The sequence below is a fragment of the Ambystoma mexicanum genome, chromosome 2q (genome assembly GCF_040938575.1).
Source record: "Ambystoma mexicanum isolate Mex_15411 chromosome 2q, UKY_AmexF1_1, whole genome shotgun sequence".
NCBI classification, from domain to species: Eukaryota; Metazoa; Chordata; class Amphibia; order Caudata; family Ambystomatidae; genus Ambystoma; species Ambystoma mexicanum.
In genome coordinates, this window is record NC_090924.1 from 171,145,668 (window position 1) to 171,168,716 (window position 23,049).

Below are 23,049 nucleotides of genomic sequence, written 5' to 3' on the forward strand. Positions count from 1 at the left end.
GAAACTCAATTGTTCAAACACGAAAGAACATACATTTCTCTAAACATAAAAAGCAAAATCAAAGAGAATATCATATTGAACACTAAAATGTCAGAGACATTACAAAAAGATGCAAACAGGAATGAAATACAGATAGTTATATCAAAACTTTCAATACATCCCCAAAAATTGCTCTCTGATAGACAATGTTTTTTTTTTACACACAATTTACTAAAATTGTCTATTCCCAGAGATTTCTCTATTTTAGATGTGTATCATGATCAGTGTGTGATCATGTTTTGTAATCTGCCAACGTGCCCGTTTTTTAAACAAAGAAATTGATGGATTCAGTATTGCTGCTTTAAAACTTTAACAATAGGCACATACTGAAGGCACGTTTCGGCTTTTGCCATCTCTGTTGGCACGAATTTCAAAGCCTCCGTCAGGGCAAGATGGACCTAGAAATAGTCCAGGAGACAAAACAAGGGAGGCAGATATATGTATTTAATCAATATAATCTTATTCCAACATATAGAGGGTATTTCCTACTAAAGTAAAAACATTTTTGGAGTAGGGACGGTACTGCTAACTATGGGATAGGGCCTGGGTACCTCAAATGGGTCAAATTATTGTATAGTGCACCGCTAGCCAGGGTCAAAACAGAAGCAATCATTTTGGAAAGGTGGCAACTCAGTAGGGGTACTAGACAAGGATGCCTGTGGTCCCCGATGTTGTACATTTTATGTCTGGAGCTCCTGGCGATATACCTGAGGCAATAGGGATTAGTATAAAAGGAGAACCACATTTAGTTTCGCTATATGCAGATGTTGTGTTGCTGTACCTAAGATATCCTGAATAAAACCTCCAATATATGCTAGAAGTGATGGAGTGATTCGCGTTACTATCTGGCATAGCAGTGAACCCCAAAAAATCATGCATATTTCCTTTGGGGAGGTATGTGGGAGTCCCACGTGATTGATTACCAATCTTACAAATACCATGGGAGATTAACACGTTCAGATACCTGGGTATAGACATTTATCACACAGTGGAGGCAGAACACCAGCACAACACGGAGAAGGTGGTAAAAAATATTGAAAATAGTATGAGGTTCTGAACCAAGCTCCCCCTGGCGATGATGGGAAGAGGGGCGCTGTTGAAGATGGTTGTGTTGCCGAGATTATTACATTTCTTCGGGAATATACCATACCTAATACCAAGGCGATTTTTCACTAAGCTACAGAGCATATGTAGGGGATTTCTATGGCACAGGACTAGGAACAGAATTGCCTTTGGAAGTTGCAGAATACATACGATAAAGGGGGTATAAAGCTGCCAAACTATGAGATCTATTATTTAGCTAGCCAACTACAGTATGTGGCCAAGTGGTTATCTGAAGACCTGACCTCTGTATCAAGATTGTTGAGACTCGAGTGTGCCCCGTACTTTTTGAAAGAGGTGATATGGCTGCCCAAATTAGAGTTGAGAGTGCCCAAAGATGATGGTACTGGGATGGAAGTTATGGCGTAAAGCTTGCCAGGCCATGGGGAACCCAACCCTGTGTTCCCTGCAGGTGCCGGTGGTCACATTGACAGGAGGCGATGGGCAACTAATGAAAACCATTCGGAAGCACTGGGAACGAGCAGGGATTGCAACAATGGGTGACATATGGCAAGAGGGGGAGATAAAGGAATACGGGACGCTGGTGGAGGAAACAGGGTTACATGCGGGGCAATATATCACATATAACAGAGTGATATGGCGGATCAGAGAGACATGGTCGGAAATAACACTAGAAGAGCAGCCTGATGAGGCCATAGAAACTATATCCGATATAGCGGAGGGATGGCATGAGATTTCCAGACTATACGAGATATTGATGTCCAAAGTGGGAAAGGAAGTGGCATAACTAAGACATGATTGGGAGGAAGAAGTCGGGGTAGCCATGAGTGACGGGATGTGGGAGCGGGCCCAGGGGTATCACAAGAAAGTGTCTAGAAATGCGAGACTACAGAAAATACAGCTATATATAACCCATAGAGCATATATGACTGCCCAGAAAATAGCCAAGTTCAAGAACGCAGGGTGACAAACGTGCCCCAAATGCGGGGAAGAAAATGATGGGATGTCTGGGAAGAATTAGCCCACCGGCTAGATGAGAAAGGGATCAAGCTAAATGTCGAATCAGTGTGGGCATGTCTGATAGGAGGGTTTCCAAGACCACGTAAATTAAAACATGAGTAAATTAAAGGACCTAGCATACATACTTGCTAAGTGTAGAATCGTTTTGGGATTAAAGGCATGTAATAGACCAAGGATAGAAGTTTGGTGGAGAGACCTTCAGAAATGGACTGAAGCCGAAACGGCTGTGTGGCAGGAATCTGGTAATAAAGGAGGGGAAGATTTTATTTTATTTATAAAACGCAAAAAACCAGGCCCATGGGCAACCGGGCACATAAGAGGAAGCAGAAACCTTGACAGCCTGGAAACAACTAGTGGCCACACCTTATGGCCCCACCCAAGATTGGTCGAGCGACCAAGACTCTGCCGAGGACGCAGAAAGGGGAACCCCCTAAAAGAAGTAGACGCGGATCGCAAAGTGGAGTAGGCTCGAGTTGGAGGGATGGAAGGGGGTAGGCAGTAGACACTGAATGATATACGCAAATTTTGGAATATTATGACATGTACTGCAAGTTTTATTGTATGTGGATTGTATGTGAAAAAAATCAATAGAATTGTTTTTAAAAAACAACAAAAAAATTCCTTAGGAACGTTCGATGTGTTGGTTAAGGCCGGGTTAAGATGTTCCATGTCCACTTCTTTTTTCGTTGATCTTTGTGAGATGCGATCATTAAAATATTCAATTTTTGTCTTATCCATTTTAGTTTGTCTTCGTTGGGATTGCCACATCTGTCCTTTTATTGTTGTGTGTGCAGTTTCTTGCTTCCTTTACCTCCGACTTGGGATTTCCATGAGTTTTAGCGCTGTTGGTAGGGGGTGATGGTGGTATTTCCTGCTTACGCCTCGATTGGTGTGTTAAAGAGGTTTTCCTGACACTAGATCGGTGATTAATTTCAACCAAGTCATATCCTAGTGTTCTTAGTTTCTTTCTAGCTTCTAATAACAATTTTTTAACCATAGGGGCTTTTATGTGGAGGTAAACTCTGTCCACCTCTTTATCACTTGGAAATTCAATGTCGATGTCCTCGGACTTGACTCATCAAGGAGGGAATATGGTGGAAAAGGCCCACTATCATCCTCCTGTTTAATATAATATTTTCTCCAGGACAAATGAGCGTGTTTTTGTCGATCTAGCTAATCCAGTTAATTTTCTCCTTTTTTCTGCCAGATTTTGGTATGACCTTCTGTTGGTGCCGCCCATACTTCTAGGGGAGTGATCACGCGGGCGGCTACGAGTAGGTTTCCTTCGAGTTGGCGTTCTTGATCTTGTTCTGGCTGTGCAGCATTCTGACCGCTCCCTTTTTCTCTTGTAATTGGTGGTTTTGGAGTCTTAGCTCTTCCTGGTGTTCTGGGAGGAGTTTGATCTGGACGTAACATGGACCTTTGATGTCCATCTGTAGGTACCCTTGGGCTCTTGTTCTATAGAAGGTCGGCTTTCGACGGCTTCTTCCTCCTTTTGGGAGGTGGCTGTTTTACCACATCTAATGCCCAAATTCTTTGTGTGAGCGAAGTCTCTCGTCCTTTGTTTATCACGAGCAGAAGGAAACTTGTGGTTTCTCAGCGTGGTGATCTTTTTTTCCTCTGCAATCAAGGTGACTATTCTTCCTCGAGTTCCTTCTGAGTTATTCAAGTCGGATTCCCCAGGCGAAGGGCTGGGGGTGGGGAGGGAACGCTTTCCTTTTACCACCTTGATTCTTGTCCCTCACTTTTACATCGTGCTGTTGAAAACTGTCATGTAAATTGAGTGCTGTTTGCATCAGGTCGCTTTCTATAGGTGACGTTGTAGGAGGGTGATTGTCGGTTGAAGGGCCCATCGGCATAGTTGGAAGTTGTCTTTGGACTTTCAAAATCGTTCTTTTTTGAAGGAGAGCACTGATTGTTTAGCCATGTTTAGTTTTTGGATCTTAGTTCCTGATCGTTCAGGGAGTGACGGTTGTGAGGGGATGATGTTGTCCTGGTCCATAGTCATATAGCCATTTTTCCTCAGGAACTTTGGTGTGGTTCTAGGTATATCGGGTACATGGCTACCTTTAGACATCAAGGGGAACTGCGTATCCAAGTGAGGTTTCTCACTTCCCACTCTCTTTGGGGAGTTCAGCTGAGTTTGAGGCTGTAGCTTTAATGGTATGTTTACAGGCTCTGGTGGACCTGCAGGGTGGGATTCTTTAACAGCCTTTGTTTTTCCTCCGGTAGGTAGTGCTCCAAAGATTAATGGTTTTGGCAAAGGAAATTCGGTTTAAATAAGAGACTGATTATTGAGCAGAGGGCCTACTCAGTTTGAGTCGATGAGTCCTGAGATGAAAGGGTTTTTTCTTTTTGTTCTGTTGCAATAATGTAACCTTCAACAATAGATAGTCTGGTTTGGATGTATGCGACCATTGTCAAGTGATCTTTTAAGATGTTGTTTAAGGACTCGTATAATTTAGTAAAAGGGAGCCAGAGCGATGGTTAAGGTGGACATGATGGAAAACAAGTCCAACTTTTTGTATTTTATTGTTTATATAGCGCTTTACTCCAACACGCTTTACAGCATAACAACCAGAAAACATCAAACATGGAACATAGAAGCAATAAAATTATACATGATTCAAACCAGAAAAATAGCATGTGGAACAATTTGCATTTGGGAAGGAAGAAAAGAGGAGTGGTATGGGAAGGAGAAAAGGGAAAGTGAAAAGGGAGTAGAAGGGAGGGTGGAGATCATACGGGAGACAGGGAGTGATAAAGGAACAGGAAGATGGAGTTGTGAGGAGAAAGAAGGGGAGAGAAGTCAGGGAGGAGGGTGAAGGAGTGATTTTAAGGAGCAACGGAAGGAGGAATAGGTGGACAAGGAGCGGATAAAGGAAGGGAGTTCCAATGTAGGGGGGCAAGGAGCTGGAAGGAGTGGAAATGAGAAGAGGAACAAGGAGGTGGAGGAACAGAGTAAAAAGAGATCAGCAGAGCGTAGGGAGTGAGAGGGGGCATAGAAGGAGAGAAGAGAGGAGAGGTTAGGAAGGGCAAGGTCATGAAGAGACTTAAAAACGAGACAAAGGAAGTGGAATTTAAGTTGGGAGTGGAAGGAAAGCCAGCCTAGTTGGAAATTGAACTGGAGATGGAATCATGGGGCGAGAGAAGGCAGAGGGTATGGATGGCAGAGTGGGAGAGGGATTTAAGGGGGACGAGGTGGGAAGAGGGGAGACAGAAAAAGAGAGAATAACAGTAGAAGAGGCGAGAAAAGATGAGGGAAGAGATTAAGAGTTTGGTTGCATGGAAAGTGAGAGAGGAACAGACTTTAAGGATATTAAAGAGGTGATGGCGACAAGAGCAAGTACTAAGGGAAATGTGCTAAGTAAAGGAAAGGGAAGAGTCAAAGTAAATTCCTAGATTCCGGGCATGATCTGAGATGGGAAGATCAGTTGGGGGGAAATTAATGGAACTCTTTTTGTTCAGAGTATCACATTCTTTGGCTCCGTCTCGGCCGTCTTCTGGGAGATTTAGTAGGTGAGGATGGTGTTTGAGTTTCTTGATTAGTTGTGGTTGTGATCTTTTGATATTTTATCTGGACAATTTTATGGGGAATTCTGAAGGGGGTGGTTTGATCCTCCAATTGTTGTTTATCTTTGGTGGGGTGAGGGTCCATCTTTGCCGTCATGTTAGTCTTATAGATGGGCTCTGTCAGAGCCTTTGAGACCTTTTCCGAGGTGGGGTCCCCCAACCATCTGCACCCTGATCAATGGTGGATTTGGGGTTCCGCTGATCTGCATCACAGGTCCATGTCAAGTTACTTGTTATAGGGCCCATTGTTCCCTTTGGTTGTCTTTCACTGGCAATCCCATACAATGGACTAGTAGTGTTAGTTGGGTTGTACAGGATTTTCTGACCAGTAGGGGATGTGCAACTCGACTTATCTGGGGTCCATGCCGACTTGAAATGCCACCGTTGAAGATGAGAAGGCCGGTACCTAGGTGGGGCCGCTTGTTGAGGGGTGGATTTGTTTGTATCCAGAGCTAGGTCAGAAGTTGGTGGCTCTTCTAAGGTATTCTCTAGCAGCTCTGCGTCAGAGATTTCACTTCTTAGATTTTCTCCTGTAGTCTTTTTTGAAGGGAGGAGACTTTGAGTGTAAGGCTTTGGATGGTTATTTAACTTCGTGTGAGTTTGTTGCTTTTCAGTAACAAGTCACATGGAGAGATCTTTTGGGAGTCACTAAGCTTGGGCTGGTGTTAAGCGTGGATATTTTCCCCCAAATTTTGCCTAGGTCCTGTGTAATTTGGCCAATGCGTTTTGCTTTTTTTCCTCTGCGTGGACCTGCAACGGAAGTGATTGCTTTGGACTTTCTGATCTGATGTGATGCGATGTAGAAGTGTTTTTAAACACTCGCTCCTCCTTTTCCCACAATGGATAGTGTCAAGAGACTGCCACCGGTACCACTGACTGTAGCACTTCTGCTACTGTTTGGCTATTTACCCATTTCTTTTTTTAAAGTATGCTCTACAATGCAACATTTTAACCCATTATTTAAAAAAATAAAACACGGGGGAAAACCCCCCGAACCCTCCTCCTCAAATATTCACCAAATCACTGCGCCCTCGGACTGTGTTGGAAATGGGATGGGGTGAGCCCAGTGACTGTAATGGAAGCAGGATGGGCGGGAACCATGGGATAGTGGTGGGAGAAGGGTGGGGCAAGCCCATGGTGTGTGATGGGTGGGGAGAGCCCAGGGACTGGGCGAGAGTGGGATGAGGGAGCCCAGCGACTGTGATGGGAGCAGGTGGGGGAGCCCACGGACTATACTGGGAGTAGGGTGAGCTAACAACACAGAATAGTGGTGACAGCCCGGGAGGATAGCTCAGCGCCAACCTGCTCACCTTGGAAGCAAGACAACATGAAACAACACAGGTTCGATTCCCGGGTCCGCGCTTAGAAACCTCTGGGTATTAAGCACGTTATAAATAACCATCATATCATACATACTGTAACATTTGGCATTTTGGAGGGTCCCGGCCTGCCAAAAAAGTTTGAAGACCACTGGATTAAGGTGTTCAAATCCAAAAGGGCAGTGAAAAATGTTGTGTTTTTCTGGTACAAGCCGTTTTAGGTGGTGGAGTTTTGTATCCCTGAAGCACATACCCAAACAGTATATCATAAGGAATATGAAGAACAAATTCAGTGCAACATGGAATGGGTACACCCACTTCAGTCCTGCCACTATTGCCCTCACTGTTCTTCTGGCACCTCCATGCTCTGCTCACTTACCGAAGCAGACGCAGAGTTGTCTTTGCTAACAAACTCTACCTGTGACTAATCTTTTGCCAAGATGTAGCCCCCAGACATTACGGCTGCGGCTTTGCCAGCATGCGTTATCACCTCATGGCTGCTTACACGGCCATCACTAAAACGAGAAATACAAACGTATTCATGGGACTGAATTTAATAGCTCCTGGTCAAGTCATGTGGCACCTGGTTAGAGTAATATTCCTGACAACCAGGAGCAGTTAAAAAGTCCCTTAGGGAGAATAGACAGCCAACGTTTTAGCATAGCATCTGCAGTATAAGATAAGCTTCTAGAATAGTGATCCCAAACGTGTAGCTCAGGAGCAACATGTTGCTCGCCGCACCCTACAATTTAGCTTGCCAGTTGCTCTGGGCCATGGAGTGGAGGCCACGAAGGAGGATGCACTGCACACATAAGACCACAATGGCAATGTAGCGTGTGCGAGAAAGATAGCAAGACAGCCCCTTCTGGAAGACAGACCTCTCCCAGTGCCATCCAAACCTGCCCACTTATAAAACCTGATACAAAACATATCCGGGACAGTTCTATCCTAAGGCTCTTCTGGAAAGCACCACACAAAAAGCCTCTGAAAGGTCTGATCCTGGTGTGTTCCAGAACACCTATACAAATGTCCAAAATCCACCACTCTGCACAGGAAAAGAAATGACTCTATGCCGAAACACGTCCCTCTCTCTGCACAGGACAAATAACATATATCCCACACTTGCTGCACAGGACACATCTATAAATACCCCCTCTGGGCAGGGGAAATCTCATCCCACTCTCTGCATACCTCAAAACCCAAATGCTGATTATTGTAAAGTACACCTGTCCCCTGGTCAAATACCCCCTGTTGTGCAAGACAACAAATCCAATACTTCCTCGGCTCTCTGTACAAGACAAATACCTATGTTTGCACTCTCTGCAAAGGGCAAATACCCAAGTTTGCCACTGCAAATGGCCAAATACACTCTCTGCACAGGACAAACTACTCCTTTATATTGGAGCATAATTTGGCCGCCATTCTTCACTACCCAATCGTGTTCCTCTGTGCAGGATGAATGCAGAAGTATGCCGGTGACATCAGCATGCGACCACGATGCGGTCTCAAGGTCCTGCCTTTCCACTTGTGCAATGACGACAGGGAGCTAAACTGAAGGGTGCTGCGATGCTCAAGTATGCCACACTGCACAAAACGTATCGCCCTCCTCCCCCGCCTCTCTGCTGCTCATAAGAGATCCACAAACTAACCCCCTCCCCTGGGTGGGCCAAAATCACTCCTCTGCTAGGGGCACCAGACTTCCCGATTTTGCCAGGACTGTCCCATAATCAGGACCTCTCCCTCCTGCCCCAACCATGTCCCAGCTTTAGGTAAGGTGACCACCGACAGTTCCATCACAAAACGATTGCATATTGATAGTGGGCAACACATATCAAACAAGCATCAAAATGCTTATTTTGCCATATCACATTAACCAGATCTCTGACATCGCAAAGTGGCCTCAAACCCCCAATCTTTCAGGTACCCATCACATACATTACCAGATTGTGCCACAAAGGCTGGTTACAAAACGAATACACCAGAAGGCCTGTAATCTTAATTGGAACAATCACAGCAAAAGCTCCTTTATTAATGAAATACTTACATTATAAAGCTGCACATTTGATATGGAGGATAGCAGTCCAGTCCTAGAAATACTGCGCAATGAATGGGGAGTTTGCAGTGTCCGCCTTGGTTGTCCTTTTATGTGTCCGTCCCAGTTTTTGATCTTGAAAATCTGGTCACCCTACCCCATACATGCCAACATTCTGCCACACCTGGGAGGGAGATTTCTTCTGAGAAATCAGGAGAGAACAATTTCACCATAGGAATGCATTAGGGAAATAATTATTTTAGGTGGGAGAACATGAAAAACAGCAGCATTTTTCAATGAAAAATCAGAACTCTCCAATGAAAACAATCCAAAAAATAACTATCCACCAATATGTAAACTGTTATCCTGCAATTTCGTACCCAAAATATGTCCTTCTGTACAGTATAGGTGTTGTATATTCTCGGTGCACGAGATGTCTTCTGCTGCTCTTCCTCGCACGTGTCATCCCTGTGCACTGAAGCTATGATGTAAATGACAGTTGGTCATATCCTCGTCCGCTGACGAGTCTTACCACGTCTCTCTCTCTTACAATGAATCTTCACAGATATATTTCAGGTGTTATTACTACTTCAATAGGCAAGTATTTCCCATAGCACAAAATACATCCCCCCTCTCTGTTGCACATAACACATCCCCAGAATAACCCTTACAAACAGGCAGGACAAAAAAAAAGAAAATAATTTATCGTATTAATGTAAACTGGGATACCGGAAATTCACCTGGGAACAGAAGAATGCCTCTCTTGCACATAACGAATGCCCAAAATACACTGAAATATCCACTCTGGGCAGGCCAAATCACCCCACTCGCTTTACAATTTACTGTTCACCAAATTCACTTGGTAAATGAGGAATGGCAGTGTTCATCAGCTGTTGGGCATGATGTTGTCTTAAGCTCCGACCTCCCCCTCTCAGTCACAAGGTGCCTTCCCACATGTGCCACACCTTGCAAAGTCGACATGTTGATGAAGTGAGCAAGCTGAGGCACATGACTTTCCAGACACACGGATCGTTGCTAAGGTCAGTTTCTCATATGGGAAGGAGACACTATGATGGGGTTGCTTTTCGTTATGGGTGTCCTATGCCCACATAAAGTTCCTCTTTTTTTAGTGTGGTGAATTTTGCATCAGGTGTATGCAGAGACAGTGCTTGATATCTGCAAAACTGCCACATTTAAGTTGTTGTTTACAAAGCAAACTGGTTGCAGTCCGTTCTAGGGGCTGTTTTAAGTGAAGGAGGAAGGTCTGGTGCTGAAAATGCACCAGGAGTTTTTCCATTGAAGTCTGCCACCCAGCAACAATCTGATGCCTACTGGGTTTATAAACTGCAGCTGGAAGTGGGGTAAGGAGCTACGTGGCCTGAGAACCAGCAATGTTTTATATATGTTACCGGGAAGAAAGAGACTCACACGGTACTCAACAGCAGATGATATTAACAGCAGCGTATGTGAGAGTATAGAGCTTTTTTAGGTTGTTGATTTTTAAGAGCCACTACAAAGTGAATACCTTCCCAAGTGAATCATTCTGTGACGCCATTCTAGAGTCATCCATGGCTAGTTCAGGGAGATCATCCGAAACCATCATGAGTATGTGTATAGGCCAAAATATTTAAATGAGATGACTCTAGAGTTATCACAGAAACTACTCCAGGATAAGTTCTGATTACTTCCAGTAATGATCTTGTATTACTCCAGGATGACCCCATGACTTCATGAGAACTTCAGGATGGGTGGGGATTACTGTATAATTGCCCCATGACAACTTCATGATGGGTAGGGATTACTCCAGGATGACCCCCATGACTTCAGGTGCTGGGGGGGGGATTATTCCGGGGGACCCCGAGACAACTTCAAGATGGGTGGGGGATTAATCCAGGATGACCCCATGACAACTTCAGGATGGGTAGTGGATTACTCCAGGATGGCTCTGTGACAACTTTAGGATGGGTTTGGAATTGTGAACAATTATTGCAGAACTTCAGGGAGAGTTATTTCATGTTGCTTCCAAACGATTTAGAAAAAGAGTTTTGATTTCTTGTGTGTAAAACGGGTAGGATTACTACAGGGTGAATATATTGGAAAACCTCAAGGGAATTTGCAGCCCTCACTTTCCATCTTTGCCAGAGCACTCAAGTCATAAACTAAGTTCCCAGATTTAGTATACAAAACTATAACTCCATCCCACAATGTCATAAACCAACCTATAAACTCCCTGATGTCAGTTCTCACTTCTAGCCAACAGGGCATTACACTCAATAAATTCCCACAATTTAGAATCACTACACTAAAATACACACTTTCAGTGACCTAAACAGAATCCATTAAAGGTCTACCTGCGTGAGACTGCCGATCACTTCACCCAATATCACTATGAGCAGCTAGCAATTAGTTTGACCATTCACCACACCCAAGAAAACACTAGCTGACCCCCAAAAGAAATCAATAACATGTATCATTTACAAGTTGGCACCAACCTACAAATTCACCAGATCAACTGTGTAATTCTACGCACAAGAGCACTTGCATCTTCAGTGTCACAGAGCAGCGTGTGAGCTACAATTATGTTGTCGATTAGTAGCAGGGGCTGACATAGCAACTCGGTTGTGGGGATGTTCCAATTCCACCATTTTTAAAGACCGTAATCTGAATGATTAAGATGTGTGGGAACATATAGTCATACTGTAACAAGGACACACTGTTAAGAAGACATGGTGATAAGAGTTGAGCTTGTCAGATTAGATCTGTCCGACAAAATATTTGTAGCAGACAATTGACTGTTACTTTATAGTGCAAAATGTTGTAGTTGTTGCGCAGCTACATCTTTGGGAACTGCAACATTACACACAGACATCTGGCGATTTACTGCTGTCTCTTTCAATTGTCGAGGTGAAGTAACAAAGGCAGGTTCTCTGAGGAAGGAATGCAGGAGGAATTAAGAACACTAGCCATCCCCTGCCAAAAGACTTAGGTTTCCAGCTTTTGTGAACATCCATTAATAAGTTCAGGAATAGTCAATTTCCATACACCAGCTTTTACAATGCAATTCTCTTTGGTTTCTTTCACTGCATCTTCTTGTAGTTCACACAACACTCTTCCAGCGCTTCCCAGGTTCCACCAATAGCTGCTTATTCTCCTCTGCCTTTCTTTTTAAGGTCTCAATTAGTCCCTCTGCATCACAATAGGTTTTCTTTATTTTGGCAAATGCTTTCTGTGTCTTAATACACTGTTTCTTGGCTGTGGGTATAAAAAAGGCAAGTTGCAACTTCAAAATGTGACTATCAATACAACAAACGTTATGCTTGAACTGTACACACTGGGATAAGTGACTCCCCTTAAGAGCGATCATATCCGTACCCTTGGATTTTTGCTCTCCTTGGCGCTTTCCTCCCTCCCCATGCAGCTACCCGCACCTCAGTCTAGCTGCACACATACTGTGAACTGGACTACAGTCCCCGAGAGCGTTCAACCCATAGCACTTTGCCAATAACATAAGAGAAATCATGTAGACCCTCTATACTTTAGAGAGGTACTCTAAAGGAAAGATATGCTGTAAAAGAGTGGTAGGAATTAACACTCATCTTTGTGTGTGAAAAAAAGAAAATGCCTCTGCGTAGGGACGTCAGATGTACCCTCCTCCCCCATACATCAAATAGATGAACCAAAAAAAAAAAAAATACATTGCTTACCTGCTGACTAGGAAAGAACTACTACCTTCAAATCCTTTTCTTCACGTATTTCTCTTCTACTTTCATCAAGACCCTCTATCAGCTATTTACAATTAGTGTCACCAGGCATTGCCAAATGCTCAAAATCGGAATCAAAGACAAGCACATTAAAGAGTGCCATGATTTGAGTTATTGCCAAAATAAAGAAATTTTAAAAAGTCAATTTAGTATGCTCCGAGTATTTAGTGGGCTTGCTATGGGTGTTCCTGCCTGATGTGTCCCGATTTGTGAGTGTAGCGCCTCTTGGTGCTTTATAACTTCCCCCAAGACTCACCCATTGTGGCTTCAACTAGTTGCATCTGCTTGTTAATAAAATTAGCAGGTGGGTGTTCTGGAGAGGCAATATGTTCTTAACTGCAGAGCTCTTGTACCTAAAATGTTGCAGTCATTTTGTGTGTGTCCTTTAAAAGACAAGCAACTGTTTCTGTTTCTTAAATGTAAATATCAACCATAGAGAGTCGCAGCTTGCAGACAGCAACATGTACAGGAAATTATAGGGACCAGAAATAGGAGGGTATGCAGGGACAGAACCCATGAACAAAGTGATCTTTACTGGGAGAAACAAAATATTACACCTTAGCAGGCAGGCCTTTGCGAATATGAATGTGTCTGCTACACGCTATCCCTAACCAGAAGCACACCCTATGCCTGTGGGGTGTGCGGTCCCTAGACAAAAGGTGGTGCACCACCTATCTAATAAAATAGATGAAAGAGAAGCTATCCCTACCACTACAATGAATCTATTGAAAATGAGCTAAGAATAGCTGGGATCCAGTCCCATAGCACACTAGACATTTCGCGCAGGAATATTTCTTTGTCGGAACAATGCCGTAATTTATTCACGCATCGTGAAACCTTTGTGCGAGAGAAAATAGTTCTCTAAAAAAAATAGAGATTAGACACAAATACATTGAATTCCTTTACAGCGCATTGTTTCGTTTTTTTTGGTCTTTCTCCAAGTAAATTTTAAAAAGCTTTCCGCTAAATGGAAAATAGCTGATATGATGTCACGCAGACAAGCAGCACTTATAAATTATACTTATACTGCGTTTCCCAGAAGCCACATTCACATGGTCGACCGGTTTCGATGATACTGCTACTATGGTCATCTTCTTCAGGACCTATTTCTTGAGTAAATGCAATCAGTCACATGTCCATCAGATAAGATAGGGCATCCAACTCAGCCTAGAAGAGAGATTTCAATAATTATTCACCCAGGTGCAACGTCATTTATAAAGCATTAAAGATTCTGTTAAAAGATAGTAGTCACATGATTGACTAAGCCCTGTTCCCACGGATAGGGCTAGCACCAGCTATGGCCCCACAAGGGAAGGGCACCAGCTGCATGCTCCCTAAGGACATCTCCCACTCATACTTTTATGTAAAACATATTAATTAGGATTACATTCTCAAGATGAGGCAGGCTTATGGGCCATGCCTCCACAAGGCCTATGTCCTGCATGGGCATTTACCTTGGTATCCTGTTCCACGACTTGTGCATGTAGTTAACGAGGATAGTCGGAGCAGTCCCTTTTGTTAATCAATCCCTCTCCCAGGCTTCTTGTAGATGAAGCGAGCACCCACGTGAAAAAGAAAAAAAGTGATTTATTTTTTTAATTACTTTATAATTCTAAATGTTTTCTATATGTGCATATCTCTAAGATAGGTGCCACTCATTTTGCGAGAAGTTTGTATTTTTCACAGCGTGCATCTGATAATTGTTTTAATGGAGACAGCAAAAGGCGTGCCAGTAATAGCATTTATGCCCTACTTGGCAGCAATTTGAAAGCGATCACACTGATCAGTAGAACAGTCACTGTGTGGAACTAGAAAGGGGAAGGAGTCGCCCGACCCACGAAAAGGGGGCCTCTGTATGCTGTACAGCTAGGGTGCCTTAATGCAGTGGCCTTCAAACTGGGGGACCCGAAGGATGCCTGGCAGTGGGGGGGCTTGAAGGATTATGGGGGCTGTTTTTAATAGAAAATATAAGCATTTGCGGCAGGGGGCCGGAAACTATATTTGTACTCAATACCTCTGAAACATCCGGAAAAGCAAGAAAATAGCTCTAAGCTCGACAACATCTAACGAGAATGTACTGGTCCCATCATTATAGCCCTAGCAAGCATTCATTAAAGTTTACAGGCAAAATATCCTCAATTAACTGCTGAGGATTAATGGATGGAAAAAATAAACCGCATTGAAGGGGCAATAAAAAAAAAAAACAGGAGTCTCATTAATCTATATAGAGAATATGGTATAAATATAACTAGGATTTGCAGTACTTGAGTCCCCGGCGCTTACATTTTAAATCATGTAGCGATTCCTCAGTTTTGAGCATAAACTAAACATAGATGGAAGAGAGCATGAGTCATGGAGGGAATTAGAACACTGTCCCCGTGCACAAAGAATGGCACAACTAGCCCTACTGTGACCTGAAAAGGCAATGAAAACGGGGGTAAACAAGCCCTCTATATGTTCTTTAAAATAAATGGTGTAAAAGCAGTACAACAGCTCTGCCTCACGGGAATAGCATCCGTAACTTCCAGCAGTGAAAAAATAATATTCAAAAGCAATACAATACAAAAGTCTTTGAATGCCAGACAGTTTGCTTTATATGGGGGGCAGCTTTACAGAACCTCTTTAGGTTGCACATACATAATCTTCCTCAGCTTGAGCGAGGTGGAAGAGGGGGCACTGGGGGAGGGGGTGTTGAGACTCTCCTTTAATGCAAATTCAGTTGTTGGACAACTAATGGATGGCAGTTTTTTTGTTGGCTGGTGTTCAATGGCTTAAGTGAAAGCAACGATCAGGTCGCAAGCACTATTAAGAGAAATAAATAGATGGGGGCACACTGTTGGTTAGAGGACCCTTTTTCTCTCCCTTCTTAATGAGAGCTTGGAAGCCAATATCTGCAACCATTCTCTGTGTGCAGAATCACAACAGCAAATCTAATTTAAAGCTTCCCCAGCCTAAGACTACACTCGGCGATGTGGGCAGCACACCCTGTACCACACAGCGGCTCAGTCTGCCACACACAAAACTTAGCCGGCCTTCATGCCAGCCAAACAAAACTTTGCCACTTGGCACCCTGCTTCAGAATTAAGCAATACTGAAGATGCTGCGACGAAAGTCACACGCTTCCCACAAGCCACACATCAACAATCCCCACACAAGGGAAATCTATGCCAGCGGGCGTCTGTGCAACGGCATTCAGCTGTCTGGGCAACTTTGAAAATTGCAAGCATTGTGCCCTTTATATACAATGGACACATTCTCACAGGGACTACGCAACACTGCAATGTTCTTAAGCAGATGGCTGAGTCAAATCTGGAATATTCCTGAGCCCGTGCAACTCTTTCCTTCACAGTAAAGCACTGGACTGATTTTGCTCGGACCCACTCATGGTCATGTGTCAGAGTTTTATATGCACTGTACCGTACACATAGCAACGTCGCACACAAGGGCATTGCAAGCACGTGGATAATGAACCACTTTAAAAAGTAAAAGAGCAACCAGGGATTTTGCAAAGGTCTGTTTAGTACATTAAGCTTCCACCATTCAAGCCCACACGTGCACTGTACCCTAGGGACCGGGGAGGGTCCAAGTGCTCTTCCAAACTAGCAATCAAAATATATGTTAACATATAGCGGTGCCAACAAGATAGCAATTAGGTTTTTTTCCTTTTTAAATAAAAAAATCTTGAAAACAAGATAGTCACTCGAGCAGTGGTCTCCAAACTTTTTTGACCCCTGAACCTCCCTAAGAAAAATTTACCTGGCTTGGCCCCCCTATACACATGGACTCCAAAATGTTTATCGGTTGCGAACGGTTATCACCCGCTGATGTAGAATGGTGCCCCAAATGGAGGCATGGGTGCCAAACACCAAATTCTTTGCTTGCAATAACTCAAAGTAGATTAGAGGGCAAATATTAGTATAATGTTTTGCTACAGAGGACTTGACTAAATGTAGTGTTGGATATTTATTTCCTACACTAACGTTTGACATGTAACAATTTAAGTACAACAACTTTGAGATTACTATCAATGCAGTCACTTGCAATTTGGACATTATGAAGGGTGGGCCTGCCTTTCAGCAGCCAGCCTGTCACTATTGAGTTACATTTTTGCAATAACCAACCCACAGGTTTTCTTCCAGCTCTGATCAATAGTTAGTCTTTAGGACTGCAAGTGCTGAGAAGCCAATCTCGCAAAAGTTTGAGGTGCTGAAAGGTAACGGTACAATGACTGCACATTTGGATAAAGTTGGAAACTGCATTTCGCCAAAATCCACCCAGACAATTTTTTGAATAAGGTCTCCAGTAGGCGGTCACTTTGAAGCTCCATTAGTTCCTCCGGGATGTGTATTGGGAGGTGGGCCCTACGTCTGGTAGGAAAGGCTGAACCACTCAAGTCATTGATGTTACAGTTGTCCTCTATTTTGAGACTGGTTCTGAGATGGTTTCCTATTAGTTCAGCAACACATGAAAGATCATACTGGGCTCCTCAACAGCATCTGCTAATAATGGAAACGTATAGGAATGCAGACATCAACCCTCCTCCTCCAAAGCTCCAGCTTCTTCTTGAATGGGGATATTTTTGCGTTCACAGCCAATGATGTGGTTTCTGTGCCTTGTACGGAGAGGTTTAGAAAATGTAGCTTTTCAAAGATGTTGCCATAGTAAGCTCACACAGAGGCTCTTCTTTCTTCTGGTCTAAACCAGGGAAGAAGTTCCTGAGTTCCTAAACGTAATTTAAAACCTTTCCCCTGGAGAACCACCTGACCTCCGTGTGAACAACAAAGACTCATGTTCAGCCCCCATTCCTGCACATAATGTGGCAAACAGACAGGCTCTTGTGGGGTGCATCTTAATAAAATGTACAATCTTTACAACAGAAGTCAGTACCTCAGAGAGTCCATTCCCCATATTGCATACAGGCAAAGCTTCCTGCAAAATCATGCAGTGTGTCCACAATATATGTGGAGCTACTACAAACACTTTTGCTCATAACCCATCTCTAGCACCACACATTGAACGAGCACCATCCATGCAAATACCAACACACGCCTCCCAATTTATGCAGTGGGAACTAAGGAAGTAAAGTAGTTAATGTCAAAGACTACAGATGCAGTTGCTCTGTCCTGAATTGGTTTACAAATAAGAAATCATCCAATATTTCTTTTCCATGGCAGTACCTCACATAAGCAATCAAACGTACTTCTTTTGAAATGTCAGTGGCCTCATGAAACTGTAGGGCAAACTGACTGTTTCAAACATGATATCTATTCTGTACTGATAGAGGACAGGTCAGCCATGCAGCAGAAAATTGTGCTGTCAGACATAGGGATACTTTTGCATTTCTCTGTTGCCCCATCACCAAGCATTACCCGGTTGACAGTGAGAATTGTTAGTAGAATTATTTTCTCAGCATCTGTAAAAGGTTTTTGTTTTTTGCACAGATAATGTGTTAAGAAGCTCCCTGGGCATTTGCAGGTTCCGAGGCCACATTTTTCTTTTTGCTTTTGTATGCCTTGCAGCTGCCGTACAAATAAATCCATAGTCTTTTTTGCTAAATCGGCATTTTCATTTCTAAATGCCGCCTTCATTGTGTTGGCTTCCGGCTTGCTAATGTAGCGCCACAAACCACACACTGCAGCTTAACTTATCCAGCAACTGTGACCCATGTGATTCCAAAGTCCATATAAGAGACATCATATTTCCTTGTTTTTGCATTTCTTTTGTCTTTCTTCCACGTCTTCTTCTGCTTTTCGTTTGAGATTCCTACCATCTTTGGGCACTGGGAAACGATCCGGTTCTGTGATATTTCTGCATTTTAAAGCCTGAACACAAAAAAAAAAGAGATTTCTTTCAGCCGTTTTTGTATTGGCTTTAAAATGCAGAGATATCACATACTGCCCACCCCGCATCCTCCCCACATAAACTCGCAGTCCAAAACTCACCTCTGCCCCCTACGATGACTCGGCTGGGTCTCGCAGCGCCCGTCAGCCCCTGCGCGGCAGGGATTTGACAATTGTGATAGTTCAATTTAGAAGGAATGCTCTGTGCGGCCCCAGAGCAATCTTTCTAAATCAAGACCCCTGCTCCCCAATTCGGTACAGTAAAAAAGATCTTTTCACCAACGATCCATCTAAAAAAGGAGCCTGAATCTGTGAAAAAGTGCAAAACACCTGTCACATTAGTTTTTAAAAACCATTGCAAGTGCAAAAATTAAAAACACCTCAAAAGATTTAAAATGGCAAACACCACACGCAAGGACTGAAAGCAAACCATGAGAAAAGCGCGGGGGAAAAAAATTATGCAAAAATGGGTCCGAAATACTGGTTGGATTAAAAAAACACCACATTGATACAAGTCTCAGAAGACTACCTGATCAGATCGTGAAGTTCTAGCTCAAATTTTTGTTGGGGAAGTTTTGTCCTGGACTTGGACTAGGCCACAGATTGGCGGTGAACAACCACAACTGGAGATGCACATTGCACAGGGCCAATATAAACCTTCAGCACTTATACTCAACCAATGGCACACAGAGAAAAGAAATTCTTATATGCCTGCGTGACTGGGTCAAGTTCTTCACTGGATTTTTCTTGCCGTGACACAGGTGGTTTAGGTTGACACACTGACGCTTGGAGCAATTCTGCTGCAATGAAAACAAAACAGTTAGTCAAGGATACATGGGTCTACCTGAGACTTCAAAATTAAGATTAGATGAACAGGGGTTAAAACCAGCTCTTGGTATTAGGCATCAGCTAGTAAGCAGGACCTAACAGAGGGAAACCAGGAGAGAGAACACAGTGCACTGTAAATGCAACTCCCACATCAGATGTGTTAGTTAGTACTGCCACGAACTGGACATAAGGAACAGCCTCAAAATAGGTTTGAAATCCCCGATTGTGACTTAACTATACCTTCAAATTTGCCCTACCATCACCCACAGCAAAATACAGTCGTTTTAAAAAAAGGCATTCTTACCATCAGCAAGTCCTACTACAGATGTCAGGATTTTTTAGGGGGCCACTGCTGTTGCACTAGATGATGGAGCCAATTTGTGTTCCTGAAATTGAAAAAGTACAATAAAAAAATATTATAGACGTACCAGATTGACCGAACCAATATTTGCACACTATGTCAGTCAGCGCACATCCTCCCCCACACACAAATGGGACCTAAGGTGCAGGGTCCTACAAGGATATCTCCAAAGTTGCTTATAGGGCACCCACAGCTGGCAGACAGAAGAGAGAGCAATCTGTGACTCACAGAGACAAATAATGATAGAGCGAGAGAAAGAGCATCAGCTTGTTATATTTTGCCCTTTCTCTTCCCTGCCTAGAATAGTTGAGAAGTCCAGCCTGCTGGCAACCCAATCATTTATCTACACATCTTGCATAGAATGACACAGTAGTGGTTAACCCACCGAGCTAACTTTCAGAAACATCAAGTAATAGCCATTTAGCTTTTACTGCAATTCGGCGACATCGCTGATGTAGTAGCAGACTCTGCCCCTGACTTCTGCAACATATGGTGCCCCATGCGGGCGAAAGGACTGGCACCCAAAGCAGAAGATATACACAAATTTCACTTTAAATCACTTCTATGGCAGTGGTGCACCCAAAGTACTGTTGGTAATGCAGTGATGCACATTAAGGGATGCATGGACTCGCTCTATAGTAGATGGCTACCGGGTTAGCTCAGCAGGTTGACAGACCGTTGCCGATATGTTATATATGCAAATAGAATTATGTGTATTGATATATTGTTTTTTTTTAATGTGTTTAAGGTTGAATTTAACCAAAACAAAAAATATATGCAAAACGTGTTCATCAAATGACTTTTTGCAATTACTTATACAAAAGGAAGTGCTATGAAATGTGTTTGGCTAAGGGATGGGTTGGGGTATTTCAACCTCTGTAGTGAAAACCAAACATTGGCACCCATGAATCCAGTTTAATTTCCTAATAACTGTTGTCAGGAAAATGGAAGCATTTGTGATTAACCAGTTTGACAAACATACCATTTTTATAAATATAACCTGTGATAAAACAGGAAGCAAGGGGCACAGAAATTACAGAGCATTAGTATTGGTGTGGTGCTCCGACAAAAATAAAACAAAAAAATAGCACATCTCAAAGAAAACTAGTGAATGCAAGTTTCAGCAGAGTTTTTGAGTTTGAAAATGTGAACAGTGAAGTTCATGGCCCGTTGATTCCCGGGGTGTCCTTTTCAGGGTAGAAGAAAACAAACGTGATGAGCCAACAGAGTCAGGAAATGCGCGAGTGATGGCTGGGTAAACAATACCGCAAAAATTAGGTCACTGAGACCCAGGTTCCCTCAGCGAAGCTGGGGGCTTGGTAAAGCCTGGTCATGGCTGAGGCAGGCTGGGTCCAGAGATCCGGCCAGACATCTGATGCAGTATCTCAGACCCAGCCAGAACCGTCCCATGGACCAGAGGGGTTACGTGGCAGAGAAAGCAGGGGGTCCGGTGTTGTATGATATCGGGCTCCCTCGCAGCAGATTACTGGAGCCCAACAATCTGCAACAGGGGAGGCGGATATCATACAACACCAGCAATGCATGCTTCCGTCCCTGCTCGGCTCCTCTCTCCCATGGCCCCCAAGGTGGGGCTACAGAGGGAGAGGGGCACAGGGGGACTAGCATTGCAGTTATCCGGCCCCCTGCTCACCTCCTCTCCCCACACATTTGCCTTTGTGTGTCCAGAGGTAGAGGTAAGCAGACGGACTATGAAAGGCATGAAACGCTTGCTTCCCGGCATCCCTTCCAACTGTGGTGTGGGGGGCTGAGCCAAGAAGCACCATCTATTACCAGGCAAGAAAACGAGCGTGGCACCAGCAGCAGGAAGCAACAACGCAGCCAGGACGCACAATCTGAACGCAGGAAAGCTCACGCCCAGGCTGCATTTATTTCCTGTTCCATGGCCACGCCCCATCACGTCGCACTGACTCAGCAGGTGCATGGAGGGAGGGGGGGGCACAGTGGCTCGCCATGCACATGTCAATCTGGCAAAACAAGTATTTTCTCGCCCTCCTCGATCACGCACCTCACAGATTGAAGACCTCTGCCTACAGTATAGCTATTTTTAAGGCTAAATACTCAATTGTTACCTTGCTGGCAAGACTAAATCCACTAACAATTTCAACCCTCTGCAAACACCTCTCAAACTCTAACCAAACACAACCACAAGCCTACATCACAACAATCTGCACAAACATCACTACACTGCAACAACAAAACAAAACCACACAGACTCACACAACAGCACACGACTACCGACCGTAAAACACCCCAAGCCCAACCAACAGACTCACTTAACTGGGTTGAGGCAGCCAACAGCACATCACTGCTCTCTTGCACTTCTCCAGCTTATTGCCACTAACTCACCTCTACCCCCACCCTTTTTTCCAGTGCCGCCAGAGGACTGCTCCAGTGGTGATAGTGCACGGTACAAATATCCTTAAACATTAACATAGGAGTTTGCATTTTCACTGTATACTAGCATAGTATACGTGAACGTGCTGGCAGAACGTACAGACAGACAAAGAAACTCTCTGGGGGGGTTGGCCGGCTCACCAAAGACATCTTGTGGTACACACTCTGGCCGGTACAGTTAAATGCACTGTCTGGCAGCACTGAGCAGTAAAGTTATGCACATCTGCTTGCAATGCCCAGATCAGAACGCCTCACCACATAAAGGCAGTAAAGTTACAGAAATCATGCCAAGAAAGTTTAATGCCATCGTAGCAATGCAGAAAAAGAATGCGGCTGTAGTAAACATGGGATCGACATGGGGCTTAATTTCCAACTGGGTGAGCTCATTGCTGTTTTAACAGTGAAAGCCGAGTTGCGAAAATAAGGGTGAAGAAAGACGTCGTATAATCCGATTTGCTGCTGTGCTGGCAGCCTAATCTGCCCACAAATTCCCTCGGCGTGCACGGCACGGGCATAAATCACTTCTATTTGGGGGCGGGAGGTGGAGATAATAGCAGCCAAGAAGACACCCACTTTTGCTGAAACCTAAATAGGGAAAACAAACCCATCCGCGCCTAAATATACCTGGCACTTCGAAACACTTCTGCGATGTATAAGCGCCTTATAAATATACAATAAAAAAAATACCTGCCCGTACACGGCACAGACTGCTCCTTCGTCCGTCATTCTCTTCCTAAGCACGTAGACGTCCTACGTGACAACGTCACGACGACTTTTAACAGAAATACGTGAATTACGT

General features: G+C 43.9%; 1 long non-coding RNA gene across 5 annotated transcripts; it reads right to left on the minus strand.

The window, feature by feature from the left end:
• Positions 1-9,008: 9,008 nt before the first annotated feature.
• LOC138569255 (uncharacterized) lies at positions 9,009-23,001 on the minus strand. Of its 5 annotated transcripts, XR_011303191.1 has the most exons (6): positions 22,938-23,001; positions 19,779-19,860; positions 19,358-19,446; positions 14,261-14,348; positions 13,859-13,973; positions 9,009-12,297 (listed from the first exon to the last, which is right to left on the minus strand). It is a non-coding gene; the product is annotated as an uncharacterized lncRNA (long non-coding RNA). The 5 variants fall into 5 exon arrangements; XR_011303190.1 differs by having other exon boundaries at positions 9,009-13,973; positions 14,261-14,345; XR_011303187.1 differs by having other exon boundaries at positions 9,009-13,973.
• Positions 23,002-23,049: the final 48 nt, after the last annotated feature.